The sequence below is a fragment of the Lolium perenne genome, chromosome 4 (assembly GCF_019359855.2).
Source record: "Lolium perenne isolate Kyuss_39 chromosome 4, Kyuss_2.0, whole genome shotgun sequence".
Classification (NCBI taxonomy): Eukaryota; Viridiplantae; Streptophyta; class Magnoliopsida; order Poales; family Poaceae; genus Lolium; species Lolium perenne.
In genome coordinates, this window is record NC_067247.2 from 132,463,764 (window position 1) to 132,472,734 (window position 8,971).

Here is an 8,971-nt window from a genome sequence, read left to right on the forward strand (position 1 = left end):
GGTACGAGATAAATGGAAATACATTTTACACGATCGCCCAAGATAAAAAGAGCACCAACCAAAACAGTGGTGTCCGCTTTGATGCAGCAACCGAGAATGGGCAAAAGGTCACATATTATGGTTACATAGAGGAGATATGGGAACTTGACTATGGACCCTCCTTTAGGGTCCCTTTGTTCCGGTGCAAATGGTTCAAGCTAACAGGAGGTGGGGTAAAGGTGGACCAGCAATACGGAATGACAATGGTGGATTTCAACAATCTTGGTTACCTTGACGAACCATTCGTCCTAGCGAAAGATGTCGCTCAGGTTTTCTATGTCAAGGACATGAGTAGCAAACCGAGGAAACGGAAAGATAAGAAAACGATCAGTACATCATGCGATGATCCAAAGCGCCACATTGTTCTTTCAGGGAAAAGAAACATCGTGGGAGTGGAGGACAAGACAGACATGTCAGAAGATTATAATATGTTTGCTGAAATTCCGCCCTTCAAAGTGAACACCGACCCAAGCATTAAGTTAAATGATGAGGATGCTCCATGGATACGGCACAATCGTAAGCAAGCAGGGACACAAGGGAAGAAATGATGTGTAATAATTTATTGTACCAAACTTTGTTGAATGAATCATGTGAATTATATTACCCGTGATGTGTTTGGTGTCCATTTTCGAATGATTCAATTTACTCGAGATAGCACTGATGATACATGAAATTTGGAGTGACTAAGTCATACTCCTGCATACATGAAATTTGGAGTGACTAAGTCATACTCCTGCATACAGGAAATTTGGAGTGACTAAGTCATACTCCTGCATACATGAAATTTGGAGTGACTAAGTCATACTCCTGCATACATGAAATTTGGAGTGATTTAGTCATACTCCTGCCTAGGCGTATAATATGCATACTCGTAGTCTTCATAGCCGCCGCCGTTGTACTGGTAGTCGTCGCCTTCTAAGTTGCCGCGTCATCGTCGCTGCTGTCGTCGCTGTCGTCGGGCGGCGCTCGTGGCTCGAACTGAGGGTAGCGCAGGCGGGGGATATCGCCGGCCATGATGTAGTCCATGACGCTCTGCAGAGTCCGGCCGTACCACCATAGCCGACGGCCGGCCTCGTGGAAGTTTCCAGGAGGCAGACCGTCCTCCTCATACCTGGCGAGCGCCCTCTCACGCCGATTGATGAAGAAGGCGTCCCAAGTATGCTGGTTATCGGGATGCCAGCGGGGATTCATCCGCTGCTCCGGCGTGAGGTCGAGGTAGTAGTGGTTCGTGATGGCCGCCCGGCGCGCAGTACCCTGAGGGACGGGAGGGACCGGCACGCCGCCGGCGCTTAGGCTCCAGCCGGCAGGGAAGCGGTAGCCCGGAGGGCAAGGGTAGTTCGAGGCGCAAAGCTCCTCCACCTGCTGGTAGGTTAGAGTGGGTGCGGTGGAAGCCATGAGAGAGTGATGAGAGATTGTAGAGATGTGATAATGCTGGCCAAGCCGGGCTACCTATATGTAGTGATAAATGGTGGGAAAAATGGGAGCGGGAAGACAGGAGGCGGGAAGAAAGAGGCGGGGAGAAAGTGGCGGGAAGAAATTGGCGGGAAAAAATTGGCGGGAAGAAAGAGGCCGGAAGAAATTGGCGGGAAACAATTGGCGGGAAGAAAGAGGCGGGAAGACAGGGAAGAAATGGCGGGAAGACGAGGAGGGAAGAGGGGGTCGGCGGAAAGAGGCGGGAAGAGGGGGCCAACGAACTTTTGAATTGAATTAATTTTATTTTTATGAATTTTTGATAATTTATATTTTTAAGATTTTGAATTGAATTAGTTTTATTTTTCTGAATTTTTTGATATATTATATGTATTTTTAAGATTTTGATTTGAATTAGTTATATTTTTATGAATTTTTCGATATATTATTTGTATTTTTAAGATTTTGAATTGAATTAGTTTTATTTTTCTGAATTTATTGATATATTATTTGTATTTTTAAGATTTTGAATTGAATTAGTTTTATTTTTCTGAATTTATTGATATATTATTTGTATTTTTAAGATTTTGAATTGAATTAGTTTTATTTTTCTTTATTTTTTGATATATTATTTGTATTTTTAAGATTTTAAATTGAATTAGTTTTATTTTTCTGAATTTATTGATATATTATTTGTATTTTTAAGATTTTGAAAAAGAAAAGCATTTTGAAAAATGCCTTTAGTCGCGGTTGGCCTCCCAAACCGCGACTAAAGGTATTTTCCGCGGGAAACGAAATTCGGGCGAAAAAACCCTTTGGTCGCGGTTGGTGTGGCCAACCGCGACTAAAGGGGACCTTTAGTCGCGGTTGGCCACACCAACCGCGACCAAAGGGGGGGTCCCTATATATTTCGCGGCGCGAATCGCCGCGGATCTTCTCGATCACTTCGTCTCTGCAAAACGAACCGCCGCGCGCCACCCCGTCGCCTCGCCCGACCGCGCTGCCGCCCTCGCGCCGCCGTCGCCGCCGCGCCTCGCCGCGCCTCGACGCCTCCGCCGCGCCTCGACGCCTCCGCCGCGCCTCGGCGCCGTCGGCTGCGCGCCCTCGCCTTGCGGCGCCACACGGCGCCACGCGCCCGGCGCGCCGAACGGAACGAACCGCCGCCGCCAAGGTACCGGCCGGCGCCTCGCCCGCCGCCGCCCTTGCCTCGCCCGCCGCCGCTTGCCTCGCTCGCCTCGCTTCGCCGCCGCCCTTGCCTGCTTCCGCCGTCGCGCGCGCCGACGGCCGGACAGAGAAACAGAGATAGAGAGAAAGAGAGACCGGCGCCCTTTTTTTTGTTTTTTGTTTTTTGTTTTTTTACTAAACACAAATTGACTTAATAATAAATCTCCCGGCCTCATTTCACTTAATAAAAAATTGACTTTAACATGTATAACAAAATTTTAAAGTAACAAGAAATAACTTAACAAAATTTAACAAAAATAACTTAATAACAAGAAATAACTTAACAAAAATTTTACTTTCGTATTTTTCACTTTTAAAAAGAACTCAAAAAAATGAACTAAATTTTTTACTTTTGTTTTTTTTCACTTTTAAAAGAACTCAAAATAAGTAAAAATAATAATATATTGGAATGTTATTTTCTTAACATATAATACTTTGGAATGTTATTAAGCAAAATCCCTATCACCTTGGAAAAAATATACTATTACATCATTTTTGTTAAGTCGTCGCCGCCCGTGCACGCACAACGAGACGCCGGCCGTAAGTCGTCGCCGTAAGTCGTCGCCGCCCGTGCACGCACAACGAGACGCCGACCGCGCGCCGCCGCGCGCGCACGAGACCGCGCCGTCTCTGTTTGCCCAACCGGTTCACGTCGCCCTTCCCCCCTCGCCACGGCACTTGTCCGATGAATCCGCCGCGACACCCTCTCCCACCCCTTCCTCGCCCCCTCCTTTTGCCACCGCCCTTTCGCCACCGCCACCGCCCCTTCTTCACTTAATTAATTTGTTTTGATTACATGTTTTCAGGACTGACATATGGCGGACGATAGAGCTGACCCGATTCTGGACAACTATGATCCGGACGCTGAAGACCATATGTTCGGCATCATAAAAGGCGATATTCCATATGTGCCGACCGGAGAAGAAGAAGATGATATCTCTTCTTATCTGAACCTTGAGGGTGAAGATGAAGGGCGCCGTCAGCAAGATGATGCCGAAGAAACGTCGATAAACGACGATCTTCAATTGGAAGTAGCAACCACCTCCGGCGCCGAGGTATATATATATACGTATTGAGCGTCTGGTGATACAAACTAACTGATTTGAATAAATGTGTGTGTACTAACGCGCGCGACTCTCTTTCTTATTTTAGCCCTCGGCCGGATCGTCGAAAAAATCGAGTACGTCGTCAAAGCGTGGCGCAACCAAGACGATGAAACCAAACGAAACATGCACCATCGATGTTGTCGATGAAGAAACCGGCAGGCCGCTGGAGCCCAGCAAGAACGCCACCAAATTTGTCAGCCAATGCGGAGCCGTTGTTAGAGACAACGTCTCGATCACCGTCCAGGAGTGGAATGAGCCAAAGAAGGCATGTCTTGGTTTCACTTTTGTCGATAAGAGAACAAAAAAAGATTGCTTCAAGAAGCTTATGGAACATTTCGTTCTACCTCCGGAATACCGCAGATACGATGAGGCGGGTAACAAGATTCAGGAAAACAAGGAGAGGTGCAAGCTAGTCAAACAGTTCGCTCTTTCTAAGATGGCCAACGCATTCCGGAAATACAAGCAAAATCTAGCCCATGACTTTGTCAAGCAGGGCAAGACTCCGGATTTCACAGGACAATATGAGAAACTGCAACATGATTGGGCAGAATTTGTGAAGCAAAAGAAATCGGAGCAGTTCCTTGAAATATCGAAAAAAAATAAGGAGAATGCGGCCAAGAAGGAGTACAATCATATTATGGGGCCAGGAGGGTATCGCTTTTGGCAGCCTAAGTGGGAGAAGATGGAGAACGAGCTGAGGGCGCGAGGAATCCGTCCAGGTACGGAGGGATGGGACCCAAGGGCCAAAAGCTGGTGGTACGGGCATGGGGGATCGCTGAACCCGGAGACAGGGGAGTGTGTTTATCAGGGCAAAATAATTACACCCACCCAAAAGCTTATTGAGGCAATGAGGGATGCTCAAGAGGGGAGGATCAAGTTCAACAGAGAGAACGACGCCCTGACAAAAGCCCTCGGGAATCCTGAACACGGAGGACGTGTACGAGGCATGGGGCCCATTCCGTGGAAAGTAGGGTTCCCCCAGAACGATGACCCGTACGATTACAGAAGCCGTAAGAGAAAGATGGATCGGGATGCAGACGTTGTGGCGAAGTTGGTAACGGAAATGGATGTGATGAAGAAAACTGTGAGTGTACTAGTAGCCGAAAGAGATGCAGCCCGGGCACAGCATGAAGATCATCCAATGGATCTCGGAAGCCAGCAGCGGAGAAGAAGCAGCGTGGCTTCCACGGAGGCCTCACCGGCTGGTGCACCGATGATAGAAATTACTGCACCGGAGCCTCTGGTGGTCGAAATTACTGCACCGGAGCCTCCTCGCTACCCCGTGGACGATATAAAGGAGATGAAAGCATGTCATCTGTATTATCCTATCGGGAACATGTCCATGAAGGTAGCCATCGGCAGTGCTTTACCACCTGGAGCACTCCACCACAACAACCCCATTCAAGATGGCTATGCTCGTGTCACGGTGGAGGAGATAGTCCAAGGGTTTGAGGACCTGGACATTGACATTGCTACACCTGAAGGGGTGAAAAGACTTGGAGATGTCAAGCGCCAGTTCATTCTATGGCAGAAGAAATTTATCAAGTTTCCAGGCGAGGCGCCAACAAGTCCACCCCCGTACGGTGGTGGTGGTGGCGGTGGCGGTGACGGTGGCGGTGGCGGTGGCGGTGACGGTGGCGGTGGCGGTGGTGGTGGTGGTGCTTCACCTACACCTCCTTCACGTCAGCCGACGCCGCCCCCCAATTCACCTCCGGCGGGTAAGCAGACGCCGCCCCCCAGTCCTCGTCCGGCGGGTGATCAGACACCGCCCCCCAATCCACCTCCGGCGAAGAAGCAGAAGCAGTCCTGGGTTATTAACCCGGACCCTTATGTACCTAGAACCACAAAGATACCAGAGCCATCACTGAAGCCTCTCATCCCGAGGCCTTGGGAACTTAGTGTCGAGGAAAATGCAGCGGCCGTGGCTGCTCAGCATGAGAAATGGAAGGAGGAGTGCAAGAAGAAAAGAGAGGGCGAGCCCAAGCCAGTATTTTCTGACAAGCAAAAGCAGTGGGCTAAGTCATTTTTGAACACACCGTCCCAAGCCGCGAAGAATCTGCCTGACGACTATTTACGTGAACTTCGTAGGCAAGCACTCGCGTTCAAGAGGAACCAAGAGTTGGCGGAGAAGAAAGCCTTGGAGGAGGCCGAGAAAAACTTAGAAAGGGGGAAAGAAGTTGCCCAGCTCGGGGAACAAAGTAAACAATCGATCGCCCCGCTCATAGTGCAAGCCGCCGGTCCGGATGCCCCCGATATCATAGCAGCTGCGGCAGCACATGGATTGACTGTAACGAGTGCCAGAGAACAAGCGGCCGACTTAGGTATCACTCTTCGTGCACTGTTAGGCCTTGATGAGGCGCCAATGAAGGACGTAGTATTTACATATGTGAAGAATGGCCCTCTCGTCGAGCCTGCGCAGGAAGAGGATCTACCTCGACAAATGAAAGGTCTGCTAAATTGGTACAAGGGTTACATAAAACATAAAAACGCCAAAGACTATATCTATGCGGAAGTTAGATATGAGCATCACTTCAAACATTACTATGTACAAATTCATCTGAGTGAATTGTTCCAGCTGTTCAATCTGCGCGACCTCGACAAATCTATCATCAGTTGCTACGTTCTGTAAGTGATTTATTAATTTCTACCCCATCTCGTTCATTGCCTGCACTATATATATATATATTGTCCTAACTATCTTGTTGTGTACGCTATTATGCAGAATGAAGAAGCGGGAAATGCGAATAAGGAACATCCATGATGTTGGGTTCATTGACCCACAAATCGTTAATTCATATGTGTTAGAAGAACACCACCCCGCCGACGTGGAGGATGACCTGTGGCGGTTTATTAGAAAACAGACACTCAAAAGTGATATTCTATTTCCTTACCATTTTGGGTGAGTGTTTCTGTCTTGAGCACATTCTCTTTTGTTTACTCCATGCATGGTATGTGGCTAATCGATGAGTTATGCATGACTGTGCATGTATCGTGTCCGCAGGTTCCACTGGATTCTTATGGTAATTCAAGTTCAGACCTCCTCAGTTCTCGTCCACGACTCTCTGAATATGGATCCAGCGCTTTGGGCCGACATGAGAAAAATGATGCAAAAGTAATTATTTTCATTCATTTGCGCTCTATATCGATCGGCCTATTTCGTTCATCATTTCCTAATATCAAGTAACTAATTAATAACTCTCTTGTTCATTTAATTTTCTTTGCCTCGTAGGGTTTGGAGACGGTTCGTAGATACCAAGGTCGGTGAATTCAAAAAAGAGCTACATTTTAAAATGGCAGTGCGGACGACTGGGGATATTCAGCCACCGGGGACCAATCTATGTGGATACTATGTTTGTGAGAGGATCCGGAGATACTGCAATGAGCGGGACCAGAAGTGTGAGAACAACATCCTGAGGAATAACCTCCGGAAGACGCTTAGTCCAGAAGCTCGCTTCCGACCACTTCAAGAGGAACTAGCTGGATGGTTGGCGAGGGAAGTCATCGATCCTAGAGGAGAACACCATTACGATGACGTAGAACTTTATATGCACTAAATTATGGATGGAAACTTGTTCAAAATTGTATATGGTCATCCGATATTGAATATATATTGTATATGGTCATCCGATATTGAATATATATTGTATATTCCTCTTGAATTCTTTTTGGTTCTAATTTCAAATTTGTTTGAAATTGTACATTCATATGCATGTATGTAGTACCGTGGAATATGTGAAACTCCTTCAAAATTAAAACCCAAAAGAAATAAAATAATACAAATTAAAAAGAAACCAGATTTAGGGGGAGGGGGGGCTAAACCCTAAACCCTGCGGAGGCCTTTAGTCGCGGTTGGCCAGAAGAACCGCGACTAAAGGTCCTCCGCCCTGGCGCTCGCCTGCGGCCCACGTGGACGGGCCTTTAGTCGCGCTACTTTGGTCGCGGTTGCGCAACCGCGACTAATGGCAGTTGCGAACCGCGACCAAAGCCCCTTTTTCCACCAGTGTCTGTAGAAAACTACGCTCTCCCAATAAATTAATGTACTCATGGAGGGGCATCCGAAGGGACATAGGTGCCTTTCAAATTAATGCAGAAAACCATCATTCCATGGAAGAAACTCATGGAGGGGCACCCGAAGGGACATTGATGCCCTTTAAAGACTTGACTAGATCCATTGCGAGATGTGCCATTTAGATCGGCATGTCCATGCCACATAGATTCATCACCTCACATGGAGTACCTTGCGGACAGTCGACACCCTCACCGATGCAACCATCTCAAGGTACAGATATTCCAGATATTCTTCAACACTCCATGGCTGAAATCTTTTAGTTTGAAGTTGGGATTCCTCTCATAGTTTAGGCTTTTACCTGAACTAAGTGCTGGTTTCAGTTAATGACACGTCCCCTTCACGAGTGATGATAGTTGTGGTACCGCTTTCTTCCGACTTTGGCATAAATATCGGTGTGCCTAAACCTCCCACATCATGTGTTTCCTCTGGAGATCATTTTTATATGCAACATATTACATCTATTTGGTGCTTGGGCAGGAGCACCAATGTGACATAGATTTACTTTATACATATCGACCGATCTACAAGTGAAGTTTCAGGGTCTACATACTATACAATACGGTTGATTGAAGATTCATATATTGCCTAATGCTTGATGAAATGTCTCACCTATATTTCCAATTAAACGATTGAGAAGGTGACAATATTTAAACTCTTTTGCCATCAGGTTAATTCCATCTATATCTATCATGTTATACTGTCGCAAATAGATCATGCAATGGTTTAATCAAGAATAGTTGATTTTGACTGATTGTAACTGAAGTACAGATCATATTTCAGGAATGATAATATATATTTCACTTTTTTGAACAAGTTTGAACGTGTATATTTTGCAGGTAATATTTTTTTTACTTTTTCCATATACAAAACTCAGGTTACATCTTTCTAATATGCCTGCATCGTTTCTTCTGGATTAGAGATATATTGCTTGAGTTTTTTTTCGAAATGGGGGAAATATCGCCCCAGCTTCTGCATCCAAGGGATGCACACGGCTTTTTATTAGATTATTCACAACACCTTACAAGAGCAATACAAAAGATCAAACTGAAGCCACCTCGCTAAACCTACAGAGGGATGAAGGTGGTGACAATTCACCAACACACATCAACCAAAAACCAAATGC

At 46.5% G+C, this 8,971-nt stretch overlaps 1 long non-coding RNA gene across 1 annotated transcript; it reads left to right on the plus strand.

Moving 5' to 3' along the window:
- Positions 1–6,588: 6,588 nt before the first annotated feature.
- Positions 6,589–7,438, plus strand: LOC127293946 (uncharacterized). Its single transcript, XR_011744430.1, has 3 exons — positions 6,589–6,678; positions 6,781–6,891; positions 7,009–7,438. It is a non-coding gene; the product is annotated as an uncharacterized lncRNA (long non-coding RNA).
- Positions 7,439–8,971: the final 1,533 nt, after the last annotated feature.